At 38.9% G+C, this 19,099-nt stretch overlaps 1 protein-coding gene across 1 annotated transcript in view; it reads right to left on the bottom strand.

Annotated features, from left to right (window-relative positions):
• The window catches only part of EPHA8 (EPH receptor A8), a 2,987,396-nt gene that overhangs the window by 806,292 nt on the left and 2,162,005 nt on the right, over positions 1 to 19,099 (bottom strand). The window lies entirely within an intron of this gene.

The raw sequence follows: 19,099 nt of genomic DNA, 5'->3' as shown, positions 1-19,099 counted from the left end.
CTCTATATTTTTTGGAAAAAATGTATGCTTTACCATTCCTGTAATAGTTTTTTTTAGCACTGTTTTGCTATGTGAGCACATTGAAATGTGTAATATTTTCTTTCATTTATTCATGAGTTCCTTCATTTATGCCCTGTTTTCAGGAAAAGAATAAGAGCTACAGAAGAAAACACTTGCTAGCTAATGCAGCGGGATGAGACAAGTGGCCCTAATGAAGCATGACATACACACTTGAGGGGTTATAGCTTCATTATGCTGTACCCTTCTCTGATACAGGACTCACCACCCCAGTCTACTTAAACTCTTAGAATAAGAGAAATGCATCAATGTAGTAAGACACCTTGGGCAACAAATCCATCTCACACCCAGCCCTGCTGTCAATAACTAATCAAGTTTGTGATCTGTTAATGACAGCTTGTAAACCACTATACGTTTTTTTAAAGTAGCACCAAATTATTAGGTTACCACATTATGAAGCAACCTAATAACTCATTTTTTGAAAGAAAATTTCTTGACAGAAAAGAAAAACAAATTTTTTTCAGTACAGAAGCTGTTATTAAAGGTGTGATCATTTTAATGACTGCTTGTGGGCTGTGAAATGGATGTTGATAGTATCCCATACAAGTTGGGCACATTGTCTTAAAGCTTTAATAAATGTCTATGGTTTTATTTATGTGGCTACATACCATCTCCAAAATGTCACCAAGGACTTGAATTTGTCATTTCTTACCAGAATTTTTATCCATTGTCAGTCTGTTCTTTTATTTTTGTGTTTGCGTGTTTAATATGGCATGTACTTTTCAGCATTTGGCTGGAATGCTCCAACAGTAAGGAAATGAGCCATGTACTTCAAAGATATATCTTCATTCTTAGACTTGTCCTTGTTTTGTTTTAACCTTCTGACCTTAGCCTGCTTAAACACTTATTCAATTTGCTGTCATGGTCTTGCATTGTAGCAGCTTAGACTTGAATTTAAACACTAGTACTCCTGTCAGCCTCCCATCTGTCAATAATATTAGCCACTGTACACTGCAATACCTACAATGCTGCTGCAGTCTGGAAATGTAGTCTGATAAATAGTACCTACTTAAGCGCATATTAAATGTGCACACGTATAAACTTGCCTAATCCAATTTAATCTGCAAAATCTGTGATGTGCATCCAACACTCTTTATACCTCTGCACTTGGTACAGATGCAACTGCTTCTTCAGTAGTGTGTAAAGGGTAATTCTCCCTCTGAATCCATTTGTTGGGTTTGTTGGGTGTCCTCAATTTTTATTGCTTAGCTACTATTACCATACTATTGAGCCATTCCATAGACATAATCTGTCACGCTAAGTGATTTCATCCATTTAAGATTCTGCTCTTTAAGAGCAGTGGTTACTGTTCACGGAGCATGTATCACTGGCCCTTGTGATAACTTTTTTGTGAAACTCTGTAGAATTCAGAGCAGTGACAGTGAGGTGTTGTAAAAGGTCCGACTGTGTTCTGTCTGAAAGTCCTAGAGATATAAATTATGCTATGCCAACAACTTTATTCTAAATAGGGTTTAGCATCTTATTGAGATTACATAAAAGTGAATCTAAAATAGCTGAGTATATGACAGGTTTTATATGCATGCAAATAACAAAATGAGTAGTTCAGTTTAGCAGTACATTATTCTTCCAATGTAATTCACACAGTTTAGTGGAGAAGAAAATAATGCAATAATCTATTAATTTCATTAATTTAATGACAGCTCAAATTGTCACATCTCTAGAAAGTTCTCGTGTCTATGGCAATTAACTTTCATTTTTTCACATTCGATACATCTAATAGTGCTCTGTTTTTATTATAAATTCTGTTTGAATAAAGTCACAAATACAGTGACATTCTGTCTGCTTTTACAATGTTTCTTCTAAGTCAAGCAATGCTTGATAATACTTTTTGACCACAACTGCAGATTTAGCCAACAAAGCGGAGCTGTACTTTTTTATCTAGAGTTGTAATAAACAGTTATAGCATGAAAACGGAAGTAATTCCATGCAACACAAACATTTTTTCTGGCCCAACCTGCTAAGAAGAAACGCAATTCTGCCCGAAGAAATCTATATTGACACTTGTGTTTTAGTTTTCCATTCTCTTAAAGGTTCTCCCTTAAATTAATTTTTAACTTATGAATTAATCTTTTATTTATTCAGACATGAGGGTAGAGGACGCCTGAACCAGAGCTGTATTAGATAATCATCTGATCATTTCTATCCTGAGATTAGCACTAAGTAGTATCTGACAAGTGTGCCCACTGGCTATTCTGTGCTACCAACTCCCTATACGCATTTATATAAATACTTATATACTCTACAATTATTAATAATTTATCAATACATGGTTCGAAATTAATAATCTTAGTGTAATTTTGTTAATTACACCTTGCACTTTCTAGTTAAGGAAGTCAGACCAAAAAAGGTCTGGATGGTATAAGGAGCTATTGGTGTTAACTAAAAGTATACAAAACTGAGCTATAGACTTGGATAAGTTAAAACACCTTCACCACTTGTTTCATCTGGTAGTTATATAACTCAATCTAATAAACATGTCACTTTTTAAACTGATGCCTGAATATAGATTCATGTGTGATGCTGCAGTGTAAAATCTGTTTAATAATATACACATGCCTTCCAGTTTACTAGAAAGGTAATCATCATCATCATCATTTTAGTAAGTGGATATGGTGAACTCTCAGCAGTCTTATTAAAAAAAACAAGGCCTCACTGATTACATTTTATTAAGAATGGTAATGTAAAATGATCTCCATAATTGTGGAAGATGTGCACATGTGATTAATATGTCAATGTTATTTACTTGACACAGTTTACCTTTGCCCTTAGAAATAAGTGTAATGTTTTCTGTACTTTATAACTAGCACATGCACCACTACTGCTTGCATAACCTTTATAATACCTCAGGGGGAATAACGACATTTCAAGGAAAGTTCGCGTATGGAGTCTATTTTGCTTCTAATTCTGTAGCTCTGTAACATAATGCTGTAGTCAGTGATGGGGCTGCCAGTCTCTGTGTCATGAATCCAATGAGTATGCACTACCATCAGAAATGGAACGTTACATTCTTATTTGTTTACAAAGTTTTTCAAGGTACTTTGGTTAAATATTTCTAATAAATAAGTTAGTTATTGTTTTGTGGAGGATAAATAAATCTAATGTAACAAATGCAGATTTTATTTGATAGTATTTTGGAAGACTGTTAACTTATATTTGTTTGCTCATAACCAGTCCATTATTCTTAGAAGGATGTTGTATGCTGTGTTTTAAGTCTTGCCAGTACTTTATCTGAAAAGTTAAGACAACATATTTGGTTGTTTCTTTGGAAGTGTTTTATCCCATGTGATTTATTCCTATCTGTGATCGTTTATGATTTCATTACATAGAATGAGAGTAGTACTTCCTGATATCATGGAAGATACACCTTATCCATCAGAGCACATGTAGTATTTACCGTTATATATCTTCACTATATTAGAATTAGTCAACTTTGATATTTTCATAAGGTACTTAGATTCAATAAGTGGTGGTGCTGCGGTAGCATTGTCACCTCAGAGTAAGTCGCTGTCCAGTTTGATTCTCAGCTAGAGTGTCTTCTGCGTGAAGACATGAATGAATGGGCGTACCTTCGTTGAAGGTTGTGCATCAGGGCTGGTAACTCGGCATGTAAAAATCAACTACCAATCATTAGCAGACCGGAGTTCCACTGTGGCGACCCCTAACCGGGAAAAGCCGAAAGACACAAAACTTAGATTCAATAATGGCTTCTACAAAACTTATGGCTACATGTATAGCATGCATATGGATCACATCATTCTGTCAGCTAGTAAGCTGGTCAACAGAGTGCCGCTGATATTCAGTCAAGTAGAAATTTGGCCAGTTGGATGTTTGATCAAGCCTGAGCATTATCAAAAAGAGGAACTTCATTGCAGAAGGTAAGTGTCGTGCTTTTGGTTCTAATTCTGAGAGTTTCAGATATATGGAACATTTTGGCATTAAGGATTGAGATTGTGTGTGAAAGTGTTTCGAAGTTAGGGTTAGAGGTAAGGTGGTGCAGGGGAAATCAAATTCTTTGATGCATTTTTACACAGGAAAATGAAATAAGAAGAACGTATACTTTGACAACTAGTATTAATCCAAAGATATATATGTATATAAGTGGATATAGTGGAAATCCTCAAATTGGTGCAACTTCGGTGTCCCTAACTTTGGCAAACAAATATCACCTTGCTTTTGTACATGCTCTGAGGCTATTCCTTGGCTATTCCTTGGACCATGCAAATTTGGAAACAGTATTTTTTGCTGTGGTGCAAGGCCCTTGAACCACCCCATATAGGGGGACATGTTCCATACACCCCCTGCTAATTACTTATTCTAACTCTGAGATCGCACAATGCCTGGGGAATGGGCATATTCCCCAGTCCCACAGATTAGCTGATCTCTCACAACTGTTGACCATCTATTTTGCCAACAAACGTATGTTGACAAAACAAAAGGTTTATTTAGTTCAAATTCATTAGGATCAGCAAACCCATATCTTTATAGATAGATAGTCAGATAGATAAATAGATAGATAAACTTTCTTTTTTAATTTTTACATTTTGAGATATTAGTTACTTTGCTCATTCCCGACAACCTTATAGCCATGATTTTTGTGTTGAAATGTTTTTTTTTTCCTTTTTCCTTCTCTCATACCTGTACAGCAGGGATCTTTAAATATAGTTGCTATACATAGATGGACAGTCATGCATTTACAAAATATCAAATAAGACTTTAGCTCTTTGTGGATAAGGTGGAAAAGTGATAAATGGCCACATCAAAAATCATTGCTAACAACCAATGTTCAAATCAGCAAATTTAACCAAATAATAATAAAGTATAAATTGTCTCAAAATGTTGTTATGCACGTAGCTGAATTTAATCAAGGGTACCTTTCTGTAATGGCTATTACTTGTAACTTAAACATTTTCAGCAAATTAATATGTTAAAACAGATCAATCTAATGTCCAGGCTGTAAATTCAATATATATATATATATATATATATATATATATATATATATATATATATATATATATATATGTATGAAGTTATTATTTTGGCAAATCTGATTTTGCTATGCATTTAGTCACATGGGATTTTTTTTCATAAAACTATCATGTTACACCTTGATCCATAACACAGTATGTTGCTTGCCTGACTGCAACCCAGGAAATTAATGTTTGACTGATGACCCCTGAACTGGAATTGCCAGGAAGAGAGGCATAAAGAGGCATGGCTTGATCACCACCCTTGAGGGTGGGTGTATCTCACATGCACTTGGTGGCACACTAGGCAGTTTCATTTATGCTTCAGACACTGCAGAGACCATTGCTTATGCTACAAGGGGGTGCTTACAGGGAACACTCCTTGCAGAAATGAGGGAACATCCTCTTCGGACAGCCCATTATATGCCTTTTACTTGTGCTAGCTGAATACATGCAAGTTATGGCTGGGGATAAGACAAAACAAAATGTTAATCAACCAAGAAGGCTGTCTAGATAACAGTCATTCCTAGCTGACTTTCATTCCAATTGGCCAAAAGGGGCAGATGATCAACAAATAGTGGGGGCAAAGTGCTGTAAAGAACAAAATGGTGTATGTGGTGTAATAGACTGTGCCAAAGAATCAATTTTAGACATGAATACTGGTTTTATAGCTTTAGTTTAGTCCAAGCAATAGCCAGATTGGATTCATTGCCTAGAATAACAATGTAAAAGGAGAGACTAACTTGTACATCAAAGATATTGTTACAACCACAGCAAGTGCCATGTCTGCATGGAAACTACCTCACTCTATCCAGCATGATAAGCTGGACATGAGAGTATGAATGGACGTGACCTTTCAAACAGGAAATACTGTAAGCATACCAGACCCAGTAGCCAAAAATACTGAGAAGCAGGACGTCAGTGTACAATCTGCAGCTGAGCTACCACTTCCATATACTGCTCAAACACTAAAACGTGCTCTTTTTAGACAGAACAGATGTAGTGCGTATATATATATATAAAAAACTCAAAATAGGGCACAGGATTCATCAAAAGTATTCCAAGAAGAGGAAAGAGAATGGGGTGAACAAAACAAGACATTCTACGGCAGATAGGATAGGACAAAATGACTGTGATGCAGAGTACCCCTGAGATGGAAGAAGGGAAAATCCATAAGTCATAGCCCTAAGACTGTAAAGGGATTCCTACGTACGAATTCAATACATCATCCTTTAATCTGGCAGTAACACTAAATTAGCTCATTACTAGAGATCAAGATATGCCACACTGGTTAAGCCATGAAAGAGGCACATATGAGTAAACATTATGAGGCAACTAGGAAAATAATAGCATTGTTTCATGTTTGCTTAGCAAATGTAGCAAAAACCATTACTTCTGAGCAAAAAAATATATATCTTAATATTGCACCTAAAATTTTATTTCATTAAAAAAGAAAAGCAAAACTTGCACCTAGAATTTATATTTCATTAAAAAAGAAAAACAAAAATGAAGTGCTGCTGTGTTTCAATGTAACTTTACTAACTAACTGGAACTGTAATCCATAAATTTGCATAGTTCTTTTCTTGTATAGTTTAACTGTAGTATATATTAACTGTGGTACTGTCCCTTTACACACGTCATTGCTGCAGAAAGCAGGTTTTCTGAGAACTGTAGTTCTTTGTGTACCTCTGCTAAAATAATTCTAAAATGTCTCTTCAGTTAAGCTATGTCTTGGTTTCTCCATTATTCTAATATTTTGAAATGTATTTGTCACGGACTAGACACTATAATCAGCTTTATCATTTAGAAAGTTAATATCGTGAAATAAGCAAATCTTCTTTACAAATGGTCTGTTTGGAATACCCCATGGCATTTATTCTGTCCAGCAAACATTACTTAAATTGTTAAATTATTCTTCTTTGCATTGTCTACAGAAAATACTTTTTCCGAGCATGAACAATTTAGAGTTCCTTACCTGTTTAAATTTGAATATAAATTGTCTAGCTATATAGACAAAAGTTGTTCGTTATTTTTAAAAATCTGTTGGCCATATGTTACATAGATGGATATTTTTTACGTTTGCATATTAAACACTGACACCTGTCCAAATATTTATATGATCAGAGAACGTGAATACACAGTTTCATGTCTTTCATTTTTATTCATAGCATTTTAAAGTTAGTTGTATGTACAGCTTTTTGAAATAGCAAACTTAAAGCATTCAATGCTATTGTTTGTGAGCATTACCAGCAAAAATGAAACTGTAGTAGTAAATCAGGAATATGTAATATTTCTACAGGGGGAAGCCCCCCAGAATTACCCATGAGGAGAGACACCCCCATTGCTTAACAGTATTTATTTATTTTAACAGTTGCTTACCAGAAAAGTCTAACTGGGACAGAGCCCATTTTCAGCAGAGGTATGGAAGAAACGCATGCCCTTGGAATGTGGGAGTAAACCAGAGCACCCAGCAGAAACCCACGTGAACACAGGGAGGACATGATTCTGCACAAAAAGCTCTTGCTAGGAGGTGACAGTACTAACCATTGCACCGCCAAAGTTGCAGTAACATGGAAAAGGAGGAACACTTGAACATCCCCTCTTGTCTGCATGTGCAGATTCAGAGTAAGTATAATTAAGGGTGGTATGAGGTGCAAGGGTGATCGCCATGCTTAAAATAGCACTCCTAATTTGTTTTTGTTTCTTGTTTGCATACTTTTTGTCTGCACTTTAAAAACTTTTGCACATATAAACTTTGCAAAATAAAAAAAATAGACTCCAAAATAGTGTGCATCAAAAAATCTTATATTTGTCAAATGAACATGTCACATTTATAGGTTCATAGGTTCATAGGTTGGTACTAGGCTATTGGCCCTAGGGCCTAAACAAGTCTAGCCATAACAATTCCCTGGCTATTTCTTCCCACAGTATTTAATTCCCTACACCCCTGTCTAGCAGGGTGACTGACGTGATCCCCGGGATGAATTTCCTATCTCCCATCCAATCGTCAAGGTTCCTTTTGAAGAGGGCCAAAGAGGCACTCTGCTTGACATGTATGGGCAGTCTATTCCAGAGTCCTGGGAGTCTGGGTCAGGAACCTATCCCTCTAGCATGCTTTGTTCATTGTGATGACAAGGTTTAGATCCCTGGAGCGTGTGTCTCTGAGGGATTGGGATTTCTTTAAGTGTAGCATGTCCAACAGCTCTGGGTTTGACATGGCCTTGTATGTCAAGCAGAGATCGCCTCTGAGTAGACGATATGTGACAGAGTATAGGTGGAGTTTTTTTAGATGGTCAGCATAGGGCATCTGCTTTAGGCCTGTGATTCTTTTAGTGAGGTATTTCTGCGACCTTCCCAGTTGTTGCAAATGTCTTCAGAGGTAAATACCAAACGGGGCGTTGTATTCTATAATGGGTCTAATGAGGGATGAGTAAAGTGGGTCAGTGACCTTCTTTTTTCTGGATGAAAAGCCCTTAGTGATGAGGTGCACCACAGAGAAGGATTTCCTGACTGTTGTGGTGATGTGATTATCGAAGTTGAGACCACTGTCTACCTGTGTCCCTAAGTATCTTATCACACTTTCGGTGTTTAGTGTACTGCCACCTATGTGGTAATTCATGAGTACATGTTTTTTCCCAAAGGGGATAACTATACATTTCTTGGCATTGAGCTTGAGCCCATGGCTCTGGCACCAAGCATCTGTTTCTGTAAGGCCCTTTTGTAGAATATCCACATCATTTGGGGATTCAATAATGGCTCCCAGTTTGCAGTCATCTGCAAACTTTGTTAGCCAGAGTCCCTTAGTGTTGGCCTGTACTTTAGAGAAGTAGATGCCAAACAAGAGTGGTCCCAGGACTGAACCCTGAGGTACTCTACTTGTCACTTGTCTGGAGCTGGATTTGAAGTCGGCTACTTTTACAGTGTGGGTTCTGTCAGTAAGCCAGTTGGCAACCCATCGAGTGACGTAGGGATTAATCCCCAGCTTAGTAAGTTTATCTATGATTCCAGAGTGGGAGATGGTGTCGGAGGCCTTGGCGAGGTCCAGATAGGCTGTGTGGACCACCTTACTCTTGTCCACAACTCTGGAGACTGATTTGAAGAAGTCAATCAGGTTCAGGAGACAAGATCAGCCATTCATGAACCCAAACTGCATGGGGTCCAGTGTTTGAAGGTTGCCAATGTCTTTGTTTACAAGTTCCAAGATAATACATTCCATAGCCTTGCAGATCAGGTTCATCAGACTGATGGGGCAGTAGTTCTCGGGATCCAAGGTGGATCCCCCCTTGTGGAGTGGAATAACTGTAGCTGTGTGCCACTCAGTGGGCATGAAGCCTGAGGTGAAGCTATGATTAAACATGACACTTAGGTGAGGTGCCAGTTCATTTTGTAGTTCATGTAGTACACAGCCTGGGATGTCATCTGGTCCCTTGGATGCTGTATTCCTAGCTTTGGGGAGTGCTTTTTTTACCTGTATGGCCATTATTACCAGATTTGGCAATGTTTTGTTATTGAGATGGGCCCTTTAGGGGGTGAAAGGGGGGTGAAGTTTGCACTGAATCGATCTGCCAGTATATTGGCAATATCTTTGGGATCAGTATATTTAATGCCATTCTGTTGTAGCTCCGAGCAGATCTGAGCATTGCCATTTAGATTCTTGACATAGCCATAGAATGCCTTGTGGTTGTCTTTGGAATCTTTGGCAATTTTATTTTCGTAACTAGTTTAGGAGGATTTTATGAGGGATCTCAACTTCTTACTGAGGCTGGTAAGGGAGTTTTTTTGCATCCTGGGATTTTCCTCTTTTCTTCAACAGTTTCTTCCTTTTGTTGTAAAGTTTGTTTATGGAAAGGGACCACCAGATTGGCTTCCTTTTTTTGGAGGAGAGCATCTTGGTTTTATTAGGGATGGCACGGTTCATGCATGAGTGGATGTGCTTGTACAGTGCCTTAGTGTAGGATTCAGCAGTTGAACTTTCAGTTCCCATCTGCATGGGTGTCATGAAGTTTGTCACTTCTGACTTGACTAGCATGAAGTTGGCTTTTGAGAAGTTTTTTACGGAGGTTTCCTTACTGAGGGGTGGGGGTGGGATGTGGATGTCAAGGGTGATTAGCTTATGGTCAGACCTGACCAACGAGGGGGTGACCATAGGTCTGGAGCATCGATTTCCCATGTTGGTAATGACCAGGTCTAGGATATTGGAGACCCTGGTGGGACTAAGGATTATCTGATCCAGGGTGTTGGAATTTATGAATTCCAAGAACCATTGGGCAAAGGTGTTGGTACACGAGTAGTTTTTCCAGTTAATGGAAGGGTAGTTGAAACCACCCAGTATTAGGGTGTTTGGTTGTATGTTAATATTTTCCAGTATGTTTAGAAAGGTGTAGTGAGAATCTTGGGGCATGGTGTGGGTACTGCAAGCTACAATTTGGATTGCAGTCTTACCTAGTGTTAGTTACACGTGGAGAATTTCAGATACATTGTGTTGGGCAACTAGGCTGGTGTTGTGAATATCCTTGGTGAATATGGACACTCCACCTTTAGTTTTTTGGTCCTGGTTTGGTGGCCGAATAGTGTGGTAAGAGTTGTAGCCTGATATTGCAGGGGTGCTCTCTGGAGCCTTGAATCAGGTCTCAGTTACTGCACAGATATCGATGTTCTCCATTTTTAGGAGTGCCTCGAGAGAGTGCATTTTGAGGTTTGGACTTCTAGCATTGAGTAGCACTACCTTCAGATTTTGCATGCTTGTATCTGTTACGGTGGTGGTTTTGTCCTTTGACTTTTGCCTAAAAAGGCACTATAGGGGTGGCAAGAGCCTTAGCCAATAACCAGAATCCCAGGAGCGACAGGTGCAGACCACCTCTGGCAAAGCATCGTGGTCTGTCAATCATGTCATCCCAGGCAGACAGATACTGGATCCCCTTTGAATGACACCAGAAGCTTAGCCAATTGTTGAAGTCAATCATTTTGTCCTTATACTATGGCATCATTCTGGGCAAAGGCAGGATGCTACTCAGGGCTAGGGTCATACCTGCCTGGGCCACATGATCTGAGAGCTCTTCCATGTCTCTTTTCATGTAGTCCAGAGAGGTACATCTCAAGTCATTCACTCCAACATGGACAATGACAGAGTCATATTTGTACTTGTTGTGGAGTGACCTGAATGCATGCATTATTTGGCAGATCCTGGCACCCAATAGGCAGCTGACTGTAATTTTCTCCTTGTTCAGCCTGGTGAGTGGGACATCAGTGTGCCTGACTATAGAGTCACCTATGACTAAAGTGTTGGGTATGTTGTCTTGCCTTAGGGGCTGTTGTTGGGTGGCACACTGGTGTTGTGAGCTATGTGACACTTTGGTTGTGATTGGTGTTTGTTTGCATTTCAGCTTCAGAGGTCCTTGTTGCTTGGGTAGGTTACTGTTAAGGGCCTCCACATATGTGGGTTTAGTGTTGCCATGTGTGGGTGTTGTTGGTGTGGGTTTAGAAGGGCTATGTGTTGCTTGAGGTGTAGTGTGGGTGTTAACCTTCTCCTCTTGACTGTCTAGCACAATCTTGGGTGGAGAGAGCTATGCTTCTAGTTAGGCTATGTAAGTGCATCTCTCACAAGTTGCAGTGTTGGGTGGTAGGAGGAAATTGCTGCATTGCCCCAGTATGCCCAGATTCACCAGGTAGACAGGAGAAATCACCAGAAGCTGACCCCTGGAAATGCCTGGTTTGGGGCTTTTTTTTGTAAAGTGCAAGAGCTGTTTTCCCTTACCTTAGCAGGTTGTACAGCAAAATAACAATTTTAACCAATATATAGTAGCCGCTAAGCTTTTGTCATAGTGTTACTCAGCTGTCTGAGAAAGTAATAACCTTTTTTCCAGTACTTTCTCTTTAAAAGTATCAGAACAGTTAGACCTGTACCCTCAATACAGAGAGATATGCTACTATTTCTTGCAATATCCTTTGATTGTACATCTTTTTTTTAATCATGAGCATTTTCTAATAAAGATTTCTTTAGCACTCATTTTCAGTTCCTGCATGCCTGTACAAGATGTTAAATACATTATCATGTGCTGCAAGAGATTTCTAATTACAGCAATGGGTAGCTACATTATTTTTTGAAGCATGTCCAAGAGCTAATAATGGTCTTGAACAATAACTCAGCCATATTTCCAGGTCTAGCCTTTAATCTAGGTCACTGTTCTTCACTTATATTAATTTAGGTAGTATAACATATAATGAGTGTACCTTTAGTCAGCACACATTTGTTTAACTTTACTTTGATGTTACCTCAGCTGTGAAGAGAACACTTGAGTACTTTCTTCAAATGTCTTCTCACATACCTAATCCAGAACTTGAGGTGTGCTCGTAGCTATCCATAAATCCATATAAGTACCACCTTGGGTCTCCACCCTGAAGAAAGGTCACTAGCATTGTGAGACTAACCAAATCAACAAAGTGTGAATAAAAATAAATAGAAATCCAGGTCTTTAATGCTACTTGCACACTTCAAGTCTCTTCATCGTGAGAATCATTTTGAAAGTTATATTGCTTTATGCTTAAGAAAGTCAGACAAAACAACTGGAAATGTTAGATAATCATCTAGTAATGCACAGATGCCACCTTTATTTTCTAGCATTGCAGTATGGCATCAGCAAGGACAGCTACTGTTAGGACATCTGGTCTATATTATTACCGCGAAGGCCCGTTTCAGCGAATATGTAAATGTCGACACATATTGCACAAACTGCAAATACACCGAACGCCCTAAACAGCGAAGTTCAAAATCCCAAATCGGCATGGTTGGCCCTTTTGCGGTATAGCTCTGTAAGGTATGTGTGCGATAGTTACGGACCTTAGGGTTAGGGTGCGGGTTAAGGTAAGTGCATAGATAATAATGTATGGAAGGTTTAGTGTAGGCTTAGAAGTAGGGTTTTGGTTAGTGTATGTATGTGGTTTATTTATTTTGTTTGGGTGGGTAGTATGTAGCGAGCAGTGAGGTTGGCCAGCTATGCCCGTTCAAGATTTTGAATTTCGTGGTTTAGGGCATTCGGTGTATGCGCTGTTCACGCAATGTGTTGACGTTTACGTATTTGCTGAAATTGGCTTTCACGGTTATGATATAGACACAGAACGTCATGTCATTTGTCCACAATCATCAGAGGATCATGTATTATGACTTTATCAATGCACAATACTTGGCAGAGATGAAAACTCAGTGCAGAGACAACATGGGCAGCTTCTATACAAAAAGGAAGATGATACTAGACATATAGCAGAAAACTACCACCAGTGATACAATCCATTCATTACAACTTAGGGAAACCATACAAAACCCTATTCAATTAAGAAGAAAAAAATTACTTTACCCCGTTGAGGGACATATAAAAGGACTGTACAAAATGCATAAACAGATGTGTAGCAAATGAAGCGCCACAATTATGGTCCGAATCAAGAAAAAATGTGTGTTTCTTAAACACTTTTCTGTTATCAGAAATGTGATTAACAAGATTTTGTTAAGCAGTTCAAAGCACTGTTAAGATCCAGTCATCCAAATGAGCTTAACAGCAGCCAGGGTCAGCCACCACAGAACAGCAGTAAGTAGCTGGAACAACTTGAAACCTGTTAAATACTTCAAATTGCCACACTTTTAAACAAAAGATGTGGCAGAGTTAATTGTCTAACAGCTTTTAAAGATGTTGGATTGTCATAGTGGTGTCTTACTTCTGACTGTTGTTTGTGTCACAGTGCTGATTGTTTTAAGGCTTTCAAAGCCATTAAACAGTTTGCACTCCAACATCTTTTTTCTTGTAACTGGTAGACCATGGACCAAATAAATTTACATGAACTACAATGAATTATAGTTAACATAACTTTTATTATGTCCACTTAGCATGGATGTCTCAAACATATAGTAAGTTAGTTATGACCATTGAGGTCTGATCATAATCTCATTCCATAATGTCAGGGTACAAATGAACACTGCAGTCTACACATTCCATATCTATTTATCTTAGTTATCTATCTATCTATCTATCTATCTATCTATCTATCTATCTATCTATCTATCTATCTATCTTATCTATCAACAGTGGGCACCATTGGTGGTTATAGATGCAAACACTTTGGCCTGAAAATTCTCCTTTAGTACTCTGCTGGTGCTCCATCAGTGAGTTCTCATGATTGTTCCTCACTGACAGGTGATACATTCAGCGAAGCTACTGAGGTACCAGCACAGATCCTACTCACTAGCCCTTCGTATTTTTTGTCCACTTCTCCTGTTTTCTACTTTACCTGGTCCTTCCAGTCCTCTCCCTGTTTTCTGACCACATCAACTTGCCTAGCATTATGGACAGACAATTTCCCACAGTTTCTTTAGCCTGTTTGACATGTGCATCCTGAAGCAATGTAGCAATTGCCTCATATACATGGACAAACCACTTCTTCTAGTCCATACAAATTCATTATGTGAGAGATACATCTATATCAAGAACCTAGAATTCAGGCTCTTTCACTCTCCAGTCAGTCCATCTGATAATAAGCAGGTTGTCAGCATGCACACCTCACCTCCTGCACCTACCAAACCAACAACGCATAAACCTACATATACGGAGATCCTTAAAAGAAGCTTACCAAAACATCAGAGACCTCCCAAACACAAACACAAGCACACTTCACATAATATATCCTCTGCAGAACATAGTACACATAATATATCACACACCAGGGTCTCACCATTCAAGCTCTTAAGGCATAACACAACAACAAACATCTTAGTTATAGGCAACTCAATTGTGAGTCTCACAGATGTCCCACTCACAAAGTTGGATAAGGAAAGGGTCATGGTCAGCTGACTGTCGGGTGCCAGGATCTGCCACATCACGCATGCACCCATGTCTCTCAGTAACATGCACTGTTATGACTCTGTCATAGTCCATGTTGGTGTGACCGGCTTCTTACTGACTACCTCACTGGACTATATGAAGAGAGACATGAGTGAGCTCTCTAATTATGTGTCTCAGGCAGGAATGTCCCTAGCCTTAAGCAACATTTTACCTTCATCTAGGATGATACCTTAATATAAACAAAAAAAAATGATTGACTTCAACAATTAGCTTAGTTTCTGGTGTCATTCAAAGGGGATCTGGTATCTGTCAGCTTGGGATGACATGGTCGACAGATCTCGATGCTTTGCCAGAGATAGTCTTCATCTATCACCCCTGGGATTTCACTTACTGGCTAAGGTTCTTGCCATCCCTATAGTGCCTTTTTTAGGCAACATCACCAGAACAAAATTTTAGATGTAAAACTACCCTCAAAAGCAACGTCAAGGTTATGATGTTAAACGCTAGGAGTCTAGCATAGTAGGAGTGCTGCATACCATTGTAAAAACATGTCTATTGCTATTTGTGTGTATACTGATCATGTCTAAATATCTAAATGTATCTGTCATTATTGTTCTGTGTGGTGCTTTTCTCCCTGGGCCTCTGCTGAAAAAGGGCCTTTTTGCCTCAGTCAGATAAAAAATAAATAAAATAAAATAAAGGAGAAATGTCACTAACTGGAAGCATCCTCACCCTGGAAGATGTTAACATTTGTACAGTCACAGAGACCGGGTTTAAGGCTGTGGATAGCAGCCCAGCTCTACCAGGTAACAATTCCTTCCATGCATTCAGATCACAAAATGAAGGCATGAGAACTAAAGGAGGTAATGTATCAATATTCATTAAAGATAAATACATCTCTAGATTGGTAAAACACATGATTCCCTTGAATTAGTTCAGGTGCAATTGACTGTAGCTAAGACCCCTCTTCAGGTCATTGCCAGGTATAGAACCCCTGTCCATAAATCAAGACATCCGCTCAGCCTACTTTGATCTACTTCAGTCAATCAAGATGCAAACAAACACTCTGGTTTTGGGTGACTATAATTACCCGTCTATAGACTGGGTAAATTATACATGTTCTAACTTACTTGCCCAAAGGTTCCTTCACTTCATTAATTCCAATGCCCTGGACCAGCTAGTTGACACACCCACAAGGGGCTGAAACATTGTGGACCTGGTGCTCACCCCCATGGGGGACTGCTGCACCACCCCCAGTGTAGAGCTATACCTGGTGATATCTGATCACAAATCAATCTCGCTAGAATTAACTATAAAACAAGACCCCCCTAAGCAATAACTAGACTAAAAAACTTTTCCAAGGCCATTTACAACCTCTTACATGATGGCATAAATAGCTTTATAGCCCCTCCCCCACCGATGAAATAGATACCTATGCTGAGTTATACACCAATGCTTTATACAAGCACCTACACAATTGTATTGACTCTGCCGTACCTGATAGAAACAAAGTAAGATTTTCAATGAAAGCAAACCTGCCTGCTGGACAACTGCCATTAATAGGCTATACAACAGGAGAAAGAAATTGCTGTCTAAGAGTAGGAAGAAACAGTCTCAAAACTGGAAACACTCCCTCTTCAACTTAAACAAGCAAATAAGACTCCTAGAGAAGTCCTCCAACGCTAGCTATGAATCCAAATTATTTCCTAACTAAGGAAAATCACAAGGCATTCTTTAGTTACATCAGTAACGTCAAAGGTAAGGCACAGATTTGCTCTGAAGTTGTAGTTAATGGTACTACATATATAGAACCTGTGGATATAGCAAGCCTGCTGGCTGACAGATTCAGTGAAAACATCACTCCCCTGTCCCAGCCACAAATACCCATAAGCACCCCTATCACCTGTCCCTCACCTAGTATCTCCAAGGAGCAGATCTTAAATGCCCTCTCCAGGGCTAAAAACACAGCATCTGTGGGACCAGATAACATTTTGGGCTGTGTTCTACATGGGTTAAAACAGGAATTAGGATCACCATTGGGCACACTTTTCAATAACAGTTTAAGCACTGGTTTCATCCCAGTGGAATGGAAAACAGCTACCATCATCCCTTTGCAAAAAGGGGGTGCATCCATGGACCACAAGAACTATAGACCCATTAGCCTGACCAGTCTTATCTCCAAGGCCATGGAATGAATTATCATGGACCTTATTAACAAGGACACAGGAAATCTCCAAATGCTTGACCCACCCAGTTTGGCTTTGGCAGGGGGGGGATCATGCCTGTTAAACTTGTTGGACTTCTTCAAGATGGACACCAATGCCCTAGACAAGGGCAAATCTGTGCATGTGGCCTACCTAGACTTAGCCAAGGCCTTTGACACAATTCCCCAGTCAGGCATCATTGATAAACTCACCCAGCTGACTATCAACCCATATACTGTCAGGTGGGTTGCAAACTGGTTCACTGATAAAACTCATACAGTCAATGTAGGAGAAGCCACCTCCTTCAGCAGAGCCATAACCAGTAGTGTTCCACAGGGACTAGTTCTGAGACCCCTACTGTTTGGAATCTACTTCTCCAAAGTACATGCTAAAATGAAAGGATTGTGGCTGACAAAGTTTGCTGATCACTGCAAACAGAGCAATCGCTGAAACCCCTAGCGTTGTCAACATCCTGCAAAGAGGTCTTATGCAGACTAATGACTGTTGCCAAAATCATGGTCTTAAACTTAATGTAAAAAAATGCATTATCATCCACTTTGGCGATGGTGATGTTCCTGCACAATACCACATCAATAGGAATACCCTAAGCACACAGTCAGTGATGAGAGATCTGGGTACACAGGTTGACAGCAACCTTAACTTTGATCACCATGTTTCCACAGTGGCAAGAAGGGCATTTTATATTGCTCATCTCATACGTAAGGAGATTGCCTCCAAAACAAAAATAGGTTATAACTCCCCTGTACTCTTCCCTCATCAGGCCAATAATGCAGTACAATTCTCCCTTTGGTATGTTCCTTTCCAAACACCTGCAGTAATTGTAGAGACCACAAAGGTTCCTTACAAAGAAAATTCAAGGTCTTCAAGATCTGTCTCATGTGGACAGCTTGAAATCATTGTCACTTTACTCTGTGTCATATGGATTGCTCAGAGGCTACTTGTTCCCTGCATACAGAGCAATCTCTGACCCAGATTTAATGGAAATGCTGCATATTTGTAAGTCAAATGGCACACAGATCACTCACTCCAAGGACCCTAACCCGGTATGTGATATTGACAGAACTTGCTGGAGAGACAAATTTGTCTTACAGAGGCTGCCCCACTTTTGTAACAAGTTTCCTATTCATGTTAAGCAAAACCCCTCATTGGCCCTATTTAATCATAATTTGGATGATTGGATGGGTAACTGAAAATTCACCCCCAGGGGTTCCACATGTGTCCCTCTTGGACAGGAGCAATAGGTGTTGATTTTAGTGTCTGCTGAAATCATACACACTTGGGAACACAGGTTGAAGCCTAGTAACCTCCTATGATTCCAGGATCAATCCACCTATCAATCTAATATATATATATATATATATATATATATATATATATATATATATATATATAAAAAATCTAATATATATATATATATATATATGTGTGTGTGTGTGTGTGTGTGTGTGTGTATGTATGTATATAGACAGAGAGAGAGAGAGAGAGAGCTTGGCATATAGCTATCTAGCTATTTATTTGTTAAAACTGCCAAAGAGGGGTAATCATGTTATATATTTGCATCAATATGCAGAAAGCATAAATATTTATCAAACATGTTGCATAAGATAAATATTATGATATAAATGTAGCAAGGAAAGTAAATATTTTGTTTCCTATTGATAACTAGCAAATTGTTTTAAATAGAAAACATGTTGAGCTTGTCTGAATATTAAACATGGGCAGTAAGTACTGAAACACACTTCTTCTCTGCTACTTGGTATTAGAAATATTTGTAGGCTAGATAATTAATTATATATTGCTGACCACATCAGTAGTAATTTCAATATTTTCTCCCATTTAAATAAGCAGAGGCCAACAGCTGTACTTTGCAACAAATAAAACATCAAAGACTAACTTTCTTGTGAGGGATGCATGCGCTGTCTGAGGTGGGGCAAATGATCGTGGTTTTATTACAGCAACAAAATAACAAATAAATAAATAA

The sequence above is a fragment of the Protopterus annectens genome, chromosome 2.part0 (assembly GCF_019279795.1).
Source record: "Protopterus annectens isolate FY-2018-M chromosome 2.part0, PAN1.0, whole genome shotgun sequence".
In the NCBI taxonomy this organism is placed as follows: domain Eukaryota; kingdom Metazoa; phylum Chordata; order Ceratodontiformes; family Protopteridae; genus Protopterus; species Protopterus annectens.
The sequence above is the reverse complement of the archived record's forward strand: the minus strand, read 5'-3'. Positions and strand labels throughout refer to the sequence as shown.